This window comes from Pezoporus wallicus, unplaced genomic scaffold (assembly GCF_028554395.1).
Source record: "Pezoporus wallicus isolate ANWC-B61680 ecotype Strahan unplaced genomic scaffold, APGP_CSIRO_Pwel_v1 contig_1181, whole genome shotgun sequence".
Lineage (NCBI taxonomy): Eukaryota > Metazoa > Chordata > Aves > Psittaciformes > Psittacidae > Pezoporus > Pezoporus wallicus.
The window spans coordinates 6,517,616-6,532,277 of NW_026641428.1; the positions used below are offsets into that span (position 1 = coordinate 6,517,616).

General features: G+C 37.8%; 1 long non-coding RNA gene across 1 annotated transcript in view; it reads right to left on the reverse strand.

The window, feature by feature from the left end:
* Positions 1-3,283: 3,283 nt before the first annotated feature.
* Positions 3,284-14,662, reverse strand: part of LOC130607034 (uncharacterized) — a 151,865-nt gene continuing 140,486 nt past the window's right edge. The window contains exon 3 of the long non-coding RNA XR_008974140.1: positions 3,284-3,490. This is a non-coding gene — a long non-coding RNA (uncharacterized LOC130607034). The remainder of the gene's footprint in view (positions 3,491-14,662) is intronic.

Consider the following 14,662-nt stretch of genomic DNA (forward strand, 5'->3'; position numbering starts at 1 on the left):
TCACTTGTAGCTTGTCTTTTTGCCCAAAGAAAGTGAGAAAGGTAACATCATGCCTTCCCACAGTCAGAATTGATTCTTGACAATTCCTGGCCAATTAAGGAAAAAAATAATCCAAGACTGAGAGAATTAAAAAAGGCAAAACAGGATAAACAAAAAGAACAAAATAGGAAAGAGGTAGAGACCTTTTTTTCTTTTCTCCTTTGTTCTTTTACACTTGATCATTCTTTTTCTGTAAAACTGGTGTTTTCACGTCCTGCTTTGCCCCAGCCTGTGTAAAAATTAGTATTGAAACTCATTAGTTTGGAAAATCTGATACAATATCAGAAATTGCTACTGAAATTCACTTGCATGAGGTCCCATGAAGCTTCAGGGGACCCACAACTAAAGTACTTCTCACCACATGCTCATGGGATGGGAGGCTGTCTGGGAGCATGAAGGCTGCTCATTTCTCTCAAAATGCTTATTTTCTTCCACTCAACTTGTCTGTCACTGGAAGAGCACACACAGCTACATCACTTTGTGGTACAATGATTTAGCACCTAAAGTGAGGAAGTTTCTTTCCTAATTTGAATTATCTTAACTGCCAAAAGCATAAATGCTGCTCCATCAGGCCAGACACAAGGAAGGCAGCAGGATTTCTTCAGAGTGCTTCAGCAATCAGCTCTACCAGCACAAGCAGGGTATCACCAGCATGGGGAAATATGGCCCTCTGAGTACAGTCAGGGGATAAGTAGAAAGAACAAATGGAGTACTGAGAGGATTGCTGGGGGTTTAACTGCCAGCAAATACTAAGAGAGAGAATTTTATAAAGACAGCTTCCACATCAAACAGCATTTTCTCAGAGTGCTGTTCAGATACTGCCCAGCATTACGTTTCTGGGGTAGGGTGGCCCAGCCTGGATACAGGTGCCCACCAAAGCCACTCTATCACTCCTGTCCTCAGCTGAATAATGAAAAAAAAACATAATGAAAGGCTTGTGGATCAAGATAAGGCCAGGGACAGATCATTCACCAATCACTGTCTTGGGCAAAACAGACCTGACTTAGGGAAATAACTTCATTATCATTGATCACATCAGAATAGGGTAATGAGAAATAAGACAAAATCTAAAATCACCCACCCCTCCCTTCTTCCTAGGCTTAACTTTTCATCCAGTTTCTGTACCTATGATGAACTGCAGTCAGTCTGTGGGCTCTGCCGCTCCTTCCTCCCCAGTGGAGGACTTCTCATGCTCTCCTCCTGCTTCAGCAGGGGGTTCCTCCCATAGGAAACAGTTCTTCACAAGTTTCTCCAGTGTGAGTCCTTCTTGTGGGCTGCAGTTCTTCACGAACTACTCCATCATGGGTCCCTTCCACAGGGTCACTGGTCCTGCCAGCAAACCTGCTCCATTTGGGCTCCTCTCTCCACAGGGCCACTGGTCCTGCCAGAAGCTTGCTCCAGCAAGGGCTTGCCATGGGGTCACAACCTCCTTCAAGCATCCTCCTGCTCCAGTGTGGGGTCCTCCACAGTTTGCAGGTGGAGATCGGCTCCACTATGGACCTCCACAGGCTGCAGAACGACAGCCTACCTCACCATGGTCTGCATCAAGTGTCACAGGGGAATCTCTGCTCCAGGGTCTGGAGCACCTCCTGCCCTCCTTCTTCACTGACCTTGGTGTCTGCAAGGCTGTTTCACACAGATTCTCACTCCTCTCTCTGGCTGCCATTGCTCAGTTGGCTTTTTTTGCCCCTTCTTATCCCAGAGGCCCTTGGCTAGCATCAGTTCCATTGGACATAGGGGAAGCTTTTAGCAGCTTCTCACAGAAGGCACTCTGGTAGCTCCCCCTGCTACCAAGCCTTTGCCACAGAAACCTGATGCAGTTTCCTCTATGCAGCTTACCTAATGCATGAACACACATTTACAAAAACACACACACATATACTTGCATATTTTGATACCAAAATAATTTCATTACTAGAACTCAGCAGTTAGAAGAAAGTGGATGCTGTATTAGTAACACCGACAAATGCCCTCTCTGTCAAGGCAGAATTAAGTCAACATATTTTTTTTCAAGTGTTAGAAGTCTTTCTTTATAAACTTCATAAAAATGAACTGGAATATGGAATAGAGATATAATAACCAGCTGCTTTGCTTTTCTGATAGGAGTTTGAGTCAAATCCCAAACCCCTGAAGGTATAAGACAAATAAGAGACTTGCTCAAATTAATTTGCCAAAAGAACAGGTAATCATGAAAATTATCCGAACATTCGATGACAGGGAAGCCTGTGGTCACGCACACCCAGTCACCCACACATCCTGTCACTGAAAACAAAGGATGCATATCAGAATTGAATTGCTAGGAAACCACTGCAAAAGAGCTATTCATATGTACACAGGTAAATTAATTAGTACATAAGCAGCAGCTCATATGAAGCTGCTGCATCCTCAGCAAACTTATAACAAAGCCACCAGAGGCAGCGGGTCAAAGACATACTCTTTTTCATTATCATTCTGCAGGTATGTTGCAATTATTCAATATAATGTACTAAATACAGGGTCAGGCTTTTTCCACAAAAGGCAATGTCAAAACTCCAATTGACTTCAATGAGAACGGAAATAAGCAGTAAGTGGGCAGGCAGATTTTCCTCCTTGTCCGCTAAGACTCACAATCTAACACAATTACTTAGGACATTCTCTGTAATCTTTCTCTAAAGCTGTTAGTACTTCACAAGATTTGTCCTCCAAAATGTTTATCTAATCTGTCCATTGATTAATTAAAGGCTACCAAATATATACTAAAAATTCCAATTGACTGCTTTGTGGGTGGCTTTCCTATTTCTCTGGGCTTTCAGGCTTCTTTCTTACTGCTGAAGCCCTGGGAAGTGTGCTTTCAATAGCCTCTCCTCTTTCACCTCGCCCCCAATCCAGAACCCACAAGGCTGCTGGAATTCACATTAACCCCAACCAAACTGTTCATAAACTCATTCCTTCAGGATGCTTGCCACTGAACAGAGAGTTTTATATGGAGCTGAACTCATCTATAGCCATGCAGTAGGTGTTCCAGAACTCAGAGAGGTGGGGATGACCATCTCTGGTTTAATCTTAGTTTAAGCAGATCTACACATACAGATCTTTTTTGTCATCACTTCTGCCTTTTATAAACGCTTCTGAACTGTATTTTCAAGTTTTTATTTTTACAGATATATGCTACCTGATGCATTTTACCTTAGATTGGCTCAAGTTATGAATGAGTTAGGAAAACTGAAGAATAACAAGGTAGTCTTCACCTGAAGGCCTGGCAAAACCCTGGCTCTTGCACACCTTATGTCCTCCATGTCACCACAGAATCCTTGCTGGTGTCAAGCAAGTCACAGAACAAATGTTCATCTCTACTGTACAGGCTGGGTGGAAAGCTGGCACCACAAAGCAGGAGAGGGAAAGGTTTCTTCCAGGGACTCAGATGGCTCGAGCTCTCTAGCCAGCAATAAAGCACTGGCGTGCACTTGCAAACCTAAAAGTCAGAGGGAAAGTATCCATCACATTCGCATGCACACCCATATTAACCCTTTCTTACAATACGTTTATCAGATACATACATTTTGCAGTTAAACAATGACAGGTCGGAGACACCCAGATTTTCACTATATTTCTCTTGGGTTTGGCTGAGGGATTTTGACTATTTCCACTGAGCAACCATTGTCTGGTGTGACAGCCACCATAAGTGACAACAATTATTTTACATCCCTTTGCAAAATCATTTATTATTGCCAAGCAAATATTACATATTTCAATACTGAAAGTTTTCCCATGGAAATTAATTTTTAAAATTCTCTCCATCAAAACCAAATTTTTGAAAAATGAGATCTTTCTATAAGGTAGTACTGCTCTAAGGAAGTTGTGCTTCTTGTGGAGTAATGCTATTGTCATCAACACAATGTCAACATCCTTATTTTCAGAAAAAAAACCCTTCTGAATGTCTTGACATCTTGCAAAGAGTTATATTGGACCATCAATTCATATGCAAAACCAAGGAAAACCATGAGAAGAAAGGATTCTGTTGCAACTGGAAGGGGAAAGCTACTACAGCAAGAATCTGCTGAGTGGTAATTGCCCTTTACATCAGAAATAAAACCTCCAGGAAATAAATGAATGCTGTTAAAGAAGTGTTCACATGAGTTTATATGATGTTTCTCTTTAGTTCTTTGTAGGCTCTCCTATCTACAGAATTCAACTGCAGGGGGTAAGGGTAGAGGGAGGATTGTTGTTTTTGTTATAAGAACATAAACTTTAATTTAGCCTGTGCTGAAACTACCAAGATTGCAATGGCTTCTACACAAATCAGTGAAGTTATCCCGGATCCACTGAAAAATTATTTTTCAGTCTGAAATGGAGTCTGAGGTTTCAGGGCTGGCCAGATGAACCTTTTGAGTAAACCACTGCATTTTTCAGACTTCCGTTAAAGCTTGCAGGCCTGTCTCATTTCTAGGTCTAGTGTCAAAATGAATGGAAAACAGATAAGCTATAAAGCACTTTTTTTCCCTAAATATTTAGAGGGATTTTTAAATTGCATCATTGGAGAATTTAATATGAAAAAAGCAAGCAATGATCACTGAAGGTTATCCCTTTAACTTTCAAGTTGAAGCAACAAGATCAACCTAAAAGCATCCTTGGCATGGTAGTCCTTCCCAGCCTCCAGCAACTGATTCTATAAGGGTTTCCTAAGCTAGAGAATGAACCCAGTCCACTGTTGTTAATAACCGCTGGTGAGCTCTCTCCCATGAACTTCTCTAACCCATCTCATCTCTAACCCATGATTTTCAGCCTCCATAATAACATCACTGGACTATGAATTCCATCCAAAGGATCCCTTTACGTATGTCCTGTTTCCTTTTACTTTTTACCCAGGCATCTTCAGATGATCACTGGATCAGATGCAGTTAAGACTATTAGCTTTTTATCTAATACAGTGTTGCAATACTTACTATAGCAATATATGCAGTGTAGCATTATCTTCCCAAAGGACAACCCTGTGTAATTAATATATACTATTTTAATTATCTTTGTATTTTCTCTATAAAAATACATCCATGCTACAACAAGGATTATAAAATAGGCAACATATTCCACAATTTTAACCCATTCTGCTATATTTCTTGCTATTTCAAGTTTTCAGTATGTTCAACATACAAGCATATTTCTGACTGCTCACATAGTATTCCTTGGACTTCCCTAACTTCATACCCAATTCCTTATTTAACCATGGGAACAGCAAATTCCCATTTCCATGATCACTCATACTGTAAAATTCTTTCCATATTCTTTCCACAGAGGAACAAGAGAGAGAAAATCAGGATCGAGTGGCACTCATGGTTAAACATGGCTAGAGCCACCAACCATTATTGCATTATTAACCTGCGACATAAAATTCATATGCCAATATCATCACCCTTAAGGAAAAGGGGTAACGTCCATTTACATCCTATTCTTCAGACTGAAAAATTCAAGCAAGTTTCGTTCAGCATTTCAAAACACCTTGTAAATCACATCAGTACATCATAAAAAAAAAAATCATTAGTCATAGCACTGTATTTGTTCTCATTTGCTATAAAAAACCATAAGAGAGAAGTAAAGCATGCCTCAGATATGCATTTATTTCTGCTTCATGAAAGTGCATTACTGCCATGTTTGTCATGGGCTTGAAGGTGAGGGTATACCTCAAACTGCCACAGCCTACAAACGTACTTCCCCCGAATTCAAGGCAAAACTTCCTTTTATTTTAAGCTCACAGAGATTTAGCACAGAGGCAACTCTTCCCCTATCCCCAGACTTGGCTTACCCCCTCCATTCAGACTGGAGTTTCCTACTCTGCAGTAGTGGTTCAGGATCAGCTCCTAGATCAGGATGCGGTCCTTACTAAACACCTAAAGCTTCTCACCCTGATGCAACGCTTTGGAAATGACTTGCTAACAAGGATTTGTTAAAATATTTAAAAACCCATGGGAAAAATTTAGGGTAGTGCCAAGCAAACATGTATCAACATCCATAAAAAAATCAAAGCATGAATCCACTGAAACGCAAACGGCCTCCCCCCCCGAAAACAGGTCCTATTCTCCAAGTTTGCATTCCTGTGACAAATGCACAAACAAAGCATCACTTGATGTTGCTAACCATGGTGTTCGAAGAAAGTGCCTCTTTTACAGCATTTCCAGCCCAGCCTTTTTGTCTGTGGAGGTAGTCTAATATGTAAATGTCCTTCCACAGTCTCTTCAGAATAAAAAGGAGGTCTTGGGAATTGAAATTCCAGTTATATTTATCATAACTTGATAAGAGTAGAGTGTGTTTATTTAAATACTCTACCATTATTTCTTCTTAACAACAGGCAGCTCTGAAGTGCAGTTATAAGTCTGTTTACGCCACACAGATATCAAATTGACTTGCTAATGGTAACTTTTATTCGGTATCCATGGGTTACTGTGTCATGTGATTTGACATCAAGTACAGACAGTGCTGATTAGTAGCATCCAGTTCTGTCCATCTCTGTGCATCACTGAACCATCTGGTCATTTATTCACTAATAAGCCCCTAATGGCCCAAATATTCACCGGCCTGTCATTGTGACATGGCATAAAATGCCTACATCTTTCAACTTGCTTTGACATGTTGCTTGTTTCACATCAAAACCCGTCATTTACAGGAAAAGAGCTCAGAGGGGTAAAAACTTGACCTAATCTGCAGTGTTAACACAAAGACAGAGGCTTTGTTATCCGGTAGCCTGACTGAAAGCATGTAAATGGGCATGAATTCATTTTGTACATTTTTCCATTCTCATTTTACAACATTCTTTAAGTTCGGTATCATTCCTAATATAGGTTTTTATGTGGGTTTTGCTGTGAAATCCCTTTTCTTTGTCAGTTAATATTCTTAGGAGTGCTTTAAAAGGAGCTGGGTTCCCAGAGATGTTTGTCAGATTTTTATATGGAAAATGTGTATCAATGGGAATTTTACAAGCAGCTGCAGAAGTTTTCTAAACCTCTCTATTAAAAATTAGTATAATTAATAATTTTACTTCATGCTTTTTTTATCTTTGCCTAGATATCAATAGGCATTGTAATACTTTCTGCACTAAAGGACAGGAGATGCATTAACTATTTTCAGTGTAGTATGTTAGATTTTGCAGCATCTTCCCGGACAAGAAAAATCTCATGGTATATATATATTCAACCTGGTATATATGTTCGACAGCAAAGTCAAACACATTATTTCTTAAAAATCATGAATGCTTAGTAACTGAAAAATCTTTCTCTTCAGTCCCATCACATGAAATTGCTGGAGAAGAAAGAGGTCACAATCAATGCTTTAATTTTTTTTTTCCTCCCCTTCTTAATCTTACTGGATATAGCCACAGTTAAAATAGTTTTAAAAAAGCAAACACCCATTAAACTAATTGCTGTTGAAATCTTGGTTAATACATCATTAAAATGTGATTAAAGCATGATGTAATTGATTGTAACTAGAACACTTAGGGTGGTTTTATGGCTCTGCAGTCATTGGTGTGATGGGACACATAATTCACCCAGTATGTTAGCTTCACTTGATGTGTGCCTCTATTGGCACACCAGCTTCTTGAAGCAAGCATACTCTGCTCAACAAAAACTTCCATTGTGTTGCCTTTTTGCTGTTATACTGGTTGTAAGGTGATAGGTGTTAAAAAAAAAAAAAAGTATTTTGAACATGATAGAGCATTTCCTTTTTTCTAAATAACTGAAGTGTTTAAAATAATTTTTTTTTTTTTTTTTGTGGGTTGATGCTATGTGTATCTTGCCAGTGATTGTTCCTGTTAATGACATGAACAGCAGCCAGGATAAATCCTCTGCCTGTGCATGCTAGTAAATTTTATCAGAGAATTCAGGTCAGCTAATGAATCAATTTGAATGCTGGCATCTTCATGCTGAGATTCAATCAGGTTTAAATTTCATTTAAAATTAGTTAGTTTGCAATACTTACAGAACCATAACCCAGTCTTAGGATACATACACAGAATTTGGAATATGCATTCAAATGTTTCTATTTTTTGATTATTCACTTTACCAATCCTTGCTACACAATGTTATTCTCAAGGGCATCAATAAACGCATTCACTCCTGTCTTATAAGCCTGAGAATACCTTTTGCACTTACTCAGAGCCCTCAAACCTAGAGATGGGCTGGAAAACATTGTTTTGTGAAAAATGTTGAGGTTTCAAAACTAATCTCTATTCAACATTAAAACAAAACCCAAGCAGAGCCAAGTCAAACAAGATATGAATCGATATCTTTCTAAACCCCTAAATGGGCATCTCCTTCATAATGTTGTTAATTCCTCTCGCTCCAAAGAAAAATCCCATCTGACACATGCAAAATCTTTTTGACAACATTTAAGCAAAGTGGAAAATTGCTATGAAAAAAAAAAAATCTGTTTTGATGACCTGTCATTTTCTGATAGAGAAAGAAGTTTTATCAAAAGCACAAACTCTGATCAGTTCAGGGTATATTTCTGTTTGTGCAAATAGGACTTAGAGGCACCAAAATACTAAATGGAGGTTCTCAGCCCTCTGTAGTATTTGTTCTTTGGTTCTAACTTTTTAACATGCTGAGCATTCTCAGATCAGTATTTACAGTAATATTTAAAACAGCCACTGAGTATGAGTGGCAGATGGAGTGTGGTTCTTTTACAGCTTATTAATGTTTTTCAGATTTTGAAAGTTAAATAAAATCATACTAAGGGAAAAATTTCATTGTAGCTATTGCAGTCATATTGACACTGCAGAAAAACTTTTATAACTTTAAATATTTTTTCAGGTACTGATCCTTTGAAATTCAGGTTTTTCAATTTTTATTTGAAATTTAGCTGACATAAAAGTGACTACTTGAACTAAGTCAGAAAGATGTTTTTTATTTCTTTATTTTTTTAGTTAGATACATTATTGAAGTGAACCATGTTGATATTGGAAATAACTGTAATGTTAAATTAATGAATTGTCACCACTTCCATATTCCTGGCATCAGTGAAAGTGTTCCGTTTGTCTAATCGGCAATCTCTCACAGAAATCTCATTTCTGCTCAGCATCTAATAAGCCTGGGCTCACCACCAGCTCTCATGGAATAGTGCTGGTGGAATGGGAAATGGAGAGAAGTGTTTCCTTCTGAGATCTAAAGCACAACTTCCTTGGAAGAGTTACTCTGCTCTGTCTGGAACTTTTCAGGAGGATACAGCAAAGGCCATCTTAAATGAATGATGAACACCACGTTTTATCACCTACTTCTTATTACAGGATTTGCAGAAATCTTTAAACATAATCATGTTGTCAGTAGCAAGTATGCAGATACAAATGGAACATTTTTTAAACTAAAATGGCATGATTAGTTTTAACAAGCATAAATGTGTCATGCAGCAACAGAGTTGTAGATTTTGGGTGGTAATATCTGTGATCATCAGCTGGCCATATTTTGCATACAGAACACTTCTAAAAATTCCATACTGTTTTTAACCCTATAAATGCAAGATCACATTTCTAACATGACCAGTTAATTGCAGAAAAAGACAACTGTGTTCATGTTGTTAATGCATAGGTATTTCATTTTCTGGGCCATGACTTCAGCTAGATCCCTTTGAATCAGAATTAGCAGAACACAGCACCATCTATTTTTGTAAAAGCAAAACAAAACAGAAGATATAAACAGATTATTAGGCCACTGTAAAACTCAAAAGCTATCCTTTTTCAGGAAATGGCATTTTCAGTGGCTGGTCTTTTACACTTACCAGACATAAATTGTTGCATCCTCAAAGTAGCCATTTAAGAAGCCAGCTAGTAAGTATTTTAAAGAAATCTTAGAAATCTTATTAATACCTTCTTATATATAACAATATTGCATTTATATAGCACTATTTAACCAAAGATCATATACTCTTCAAAATGGGAATAAATATTATTCATACATTTTAAACATGTAAAAAAATCACATCTGAACAGCCAACAAAGGGGATAAGAGATGTTGCACACCCAATCAGTAGAGTAGCATGGCTATCCTGACCACACTGCTGTTCCTGACAGGGTGACTTCTGACATCTTCCCCAGACCTCCTTTGCAGAGCATATAATTTCCTCCTCTTCATAATAAATATCGTTATCTTAACACTGATAGCATTACAAACTGTCTCTCTACACCAAACAGAGCTTCTTTTTTAATAAATTTTTAATTCAGTGTAGTAACAAGAAAATGGTTCCTGGCCACTGATGAAAAAATCTGCCACCAAGCTTATACACACTGAAATAGCAGCATATTGCTACTTTTCGCTTAGATGGAAATTAATGCAGTAACAGCACGTTTTAATACTGGACGCCAAAAATGTAAAATCTATTCAACCAGCCTGAGGTTTTTTCTTGAAAATATCCATGTTTTCCTATTTAGAAGTGTTTGTGAAAGTGGTACTTGCACAACTGGCTAAAATAGCAAACATTAACACTGCACTCTTTCAGATTAGATAAGATCATAATGGTATTTTTTAGCATTCCACTTAACTACCTCCCAGTCCTGAAAAGACATTTATGCATTTGCTTAACTCTTCATATATGAGTATTTCCACTGATTTAACATGTATCCGAGTCTTTGAAATATTAGGGCCTGAGCACAATGCTAATTATATGCAAAAAGCATTTATAATGCTTTGAATGACATCAACTGTCCCATATTTGAAATTAAATATGCCTACTGCCATGCCTAATTGTTGACTTTCTACTAAATATTTTACTTGGAAATAGAGTGGTAGAAATTAAATTTTAAACTTGTATGTTTGTGTATTCAGACCCAAACTGATACAGATCATACAGAATTAAATGCTGTTTATTAATGCAGCAGAAGTACTGCTGATACATTAAACACACTATAATCAAGAATGTCAAATATAGCATATGGCTCTGCATTGGCAGACACACTGAAAGTGCATATTAAATGCACCCTCATGTGAGAATAAGTTTGTAAAATTCAGATCCATCAGTAGTTACAAACAATTAAAAGAAGCTCTCTAATTCAATAAATCCCAAGTAGGGTCAAATATGTGTTGTAAGTTACTGAACAGGCTATAGTGACATCCATATGGTGATTTGAGATGCAGGCCTGAATTTTTAATGAGTGATTCCATCTTTTGAAATGGTCATCACAATGACTTGCTGCTACAACTTTGAGAGTTCATCTGTCTGTACTACTGACTACATATTCACAGCTGCAGGCAAAGCACCCATCACTGATCCCAAATTCACCCTTTTTACTAGTGACGTCAAATATTTTAATAGGTGATAGAGAGGAGTGAATGAGCAAACAGTCCACTTCCACATGTATGTATTTGCACACATGTACAAAGCTATCAGTCTCGTTGCATTTCCAGACCCGCTAATCACTCACAGATTATCTGATCCCATGTTTGCTCCCTGAAGTAATTAACCAACAAAGGTGATTATCCCAGGGTCACCATCAGGCTACCAAGAAATTATTGTTACTGCAAAACAGAAAGACAGGAAGCAAGAAAACCACAACTGTCTGATCCAGTATATAGTTAGGAGACATTCTTCTGCAATAAGAAAATAGTGACTTAGAGTCCAGCATGTACTAGCTGTCTTTCAATGAAACAGAGGCTCTAAAATCTATAGCAAAGATACATTAAATGCTGTTTCATCTGCTTTCTCTACTGAGCAGTCATTTACTATTTTCTATCTGAATCCATTGTTCCCTGTAGCTTCTTTTTTAGGTTTTCATGGGAAATAACAGAATCCCATGAGGATCCTTGGGTGACAGAGGCTCTGCCACACTGCATTTTCTGCCAAGATGCTAATTAACATAATTAAATGATCCATGACAGAAAAAATATGATTATTACAGCATATGCTATATCATCACTGACCTTAACAAAAACTTTAAGCCTCCATCAGCTGAAATGCATCCATCGTACGTAAAAGTAAACAAATTTGAGATAGACTTATCACATGGGTCTATCCCTAAAGCTTGTCACTAACAACAGATATTCCTGGTTCAGCAATTGAAGGCTTTCTGTATATTTTCTTGATCCATTGTATCTGATGCCCTTTAATCTGCAACAACACCAGTTTTGCCAGCAGATTGAAAGTACCTGCTCCTGATTTGTAACAAAAGGCAACACTAAATACAGGCAGAACTGCTCTTTTTCTTCAGCCCTTTTCTCATACTTACAAAAATCTAGAATATTTAGCTTATCTTTACCTGCCTCTGTAAGAATCACTTGCAGGCAAGAGCAGAAGTGGAAGGAGCATGGGATCCACTCCATACAGGCTATTGCTGCTACACCACATCTTGGGAAATAAAGCACCAGTGTTTCTTTAAAAATTTTATTCCTAATTCCTCTTATAATACTGTTAAATATCTAAATTTTGGATGAGTTTCTCAAAATTGTACCCTAGTTTTCTCTTACCCATTTATTCCTCCCTGTTGCAAATTCATATGCAGAATTAGTGGCAAGATGCAATATTCCCTTTCTTTGCATGCCAAGTTCTGCTTGGATTCTTTTCTCACGTTACACATCCAAAACTCAACTCTCAGAAACAAGCATTATAACACAAGTCACCAGACCTCTCCCTCCCTCCCTTGTCATGCTGCACTGTTTGCTCACTTTAAGCAAAAGATGAGTTTCCCTTTAGCTGGCTCAGCTCCAGAACTAATTATCTCAGATTAGTGACCTGCACAAACCTTGCTGATTTCAAGGAAATTCACTGAGCAGGCTTCAAAACCAATGCAAAAAATTGGACTTTTTTCACACCAACAGCAGTTAGTTAAGTGCATTCTTCTCTCCTCTAAAAACACAGAAGAAAACTCAGACCAAAGCAGAAACAAGAAAGATTCCATTCTATGGTTTAGGATATTCTATCAACAAACCTTCCCATTTTTAACCCTTTATTTACTTTTCTTTCTCCTCACCAATTTATTTTCTTGTTTTTTCCCCCCATAGGGTAAATGCTAATAAAGACTATAACCTGTCATAACTTTGTATCAGGTATCAGTTTTGAGTATTATGGCCATCAATCCTAACAAATTTCTAACTCAAGTAGAAAACTGAGGAAATAAGAGAACAAAGGGCATAAAGATTAGCCTTTCCTTTTTAAACCATTGTTAGTTTGGACTGTAAACTGTCCTAGATAAAGACTACCTCTTCTTACTGGTATGAAGATCAGACGGTAAAATGGGAGCCTAACTGTGGGAATAGATACCACAATGAAGGAAAGCCATCCTATTATTAATATTGCTTCTGCTTTGATTTTCTCATGACAATTTTAAGAAGCACTTCGTAATTGCAGAGTTCATAGCTGCTGTACACAGACCTTGAATACAACCTTGAACAGAACCAGCGACAACTTAACAAAGGCAGCATGGAGCCACCTGTATCTGCACTGGCTGGGATGGACCCAGCTGTCAGACACAGCTCACTCTACCTTTCTTGTTGTCAAGAGTATGCACATGTATCTTCACAAAGGCCTCTGTGTAGGACCCTTGCACAGGAGGCTGCAGTTTTGAGCAGTTCACCATCATTGTTGATTTTTAACATTATTTAGGTCACAGCAGACAAACTTATTTGCTTCTTCAGGCCATTAACTGACTTTTCACAGGGGAACACTGGTATCTAAAAACTGGAGCCAGGATCATCCCCAAGTTCGTGTGTTATGTAACAAAATTCATCATACCTGAGCCTCCCAAAGGCAATAAAAATACCAAGACAGGATCTTGCTCTATGGGAAAGTTCACATAACTTAGAGCTTTCTCACAGTTTAATAGTTAAGTGAGAGAAAATGGTTTGCTAGTGACTTCCAGTCAAGTTTTGAAAAATAAAAGAAAAACTTAGTTTCAACTACTTAGCCCAACAGGCTAAGGATGCTGAGATTTTAGAGTGTGGGGCTGGATTATATCACTGGAAAGAGAATAATCAGTACTGTTTAGGTTTAGCACCTTTAAATTCTTTTAATTTCCACCTATTGTAAGAACAAACAGTGCTGGGCAGCATTACAGAAAATGTTGCTGAAACAAAACAAGTATTATATAGAAGGCTGTAACTCATAATAAAAAAAAAAAGAAACCAAGATGCTGGAATAAATCATTCATATTTATTCATATGCTTGTCTGTAGAGGGAACATAACTTTTCTATTAATTCCACAACTCAGACTTTTGACTGAGTTTATACTGGCAATATTCTGTTCTACGTGTAAGTAGTGCCTACTGATGCAAACTGAAGTGCCTTCTTATTCTGAGAACAACAACATATAGGCTGAATGAAGTTCAATGAATGTACAGTGTAAGTACTCTTCCTAAAGCAAACATTGTAATGCAGTTGCAGAACTCCGTTAACTACAGCAGTGGGAGGGTGCCTTTTCTTTTATTTTTTTTAAGTTTGCACAATTTCTATCAGGAATATATGCATGCTTTCATTTCACCGTACTGTGATTTAATCTCAGTGAATAAATTTTTGTAGCTCTGTGAATGGGAATGCTAAGTATTATTTGCTTTTTTCCCCAAACATCTCAAACAAAGAGCTGTAAAAGTGCTCAAGCACTTATATCTTACACAAACTTAGTGGTTTGTAATTTGGCATGATGTTTAACCATTCCAGAATTTCAGCTCAGAAGGGCAAT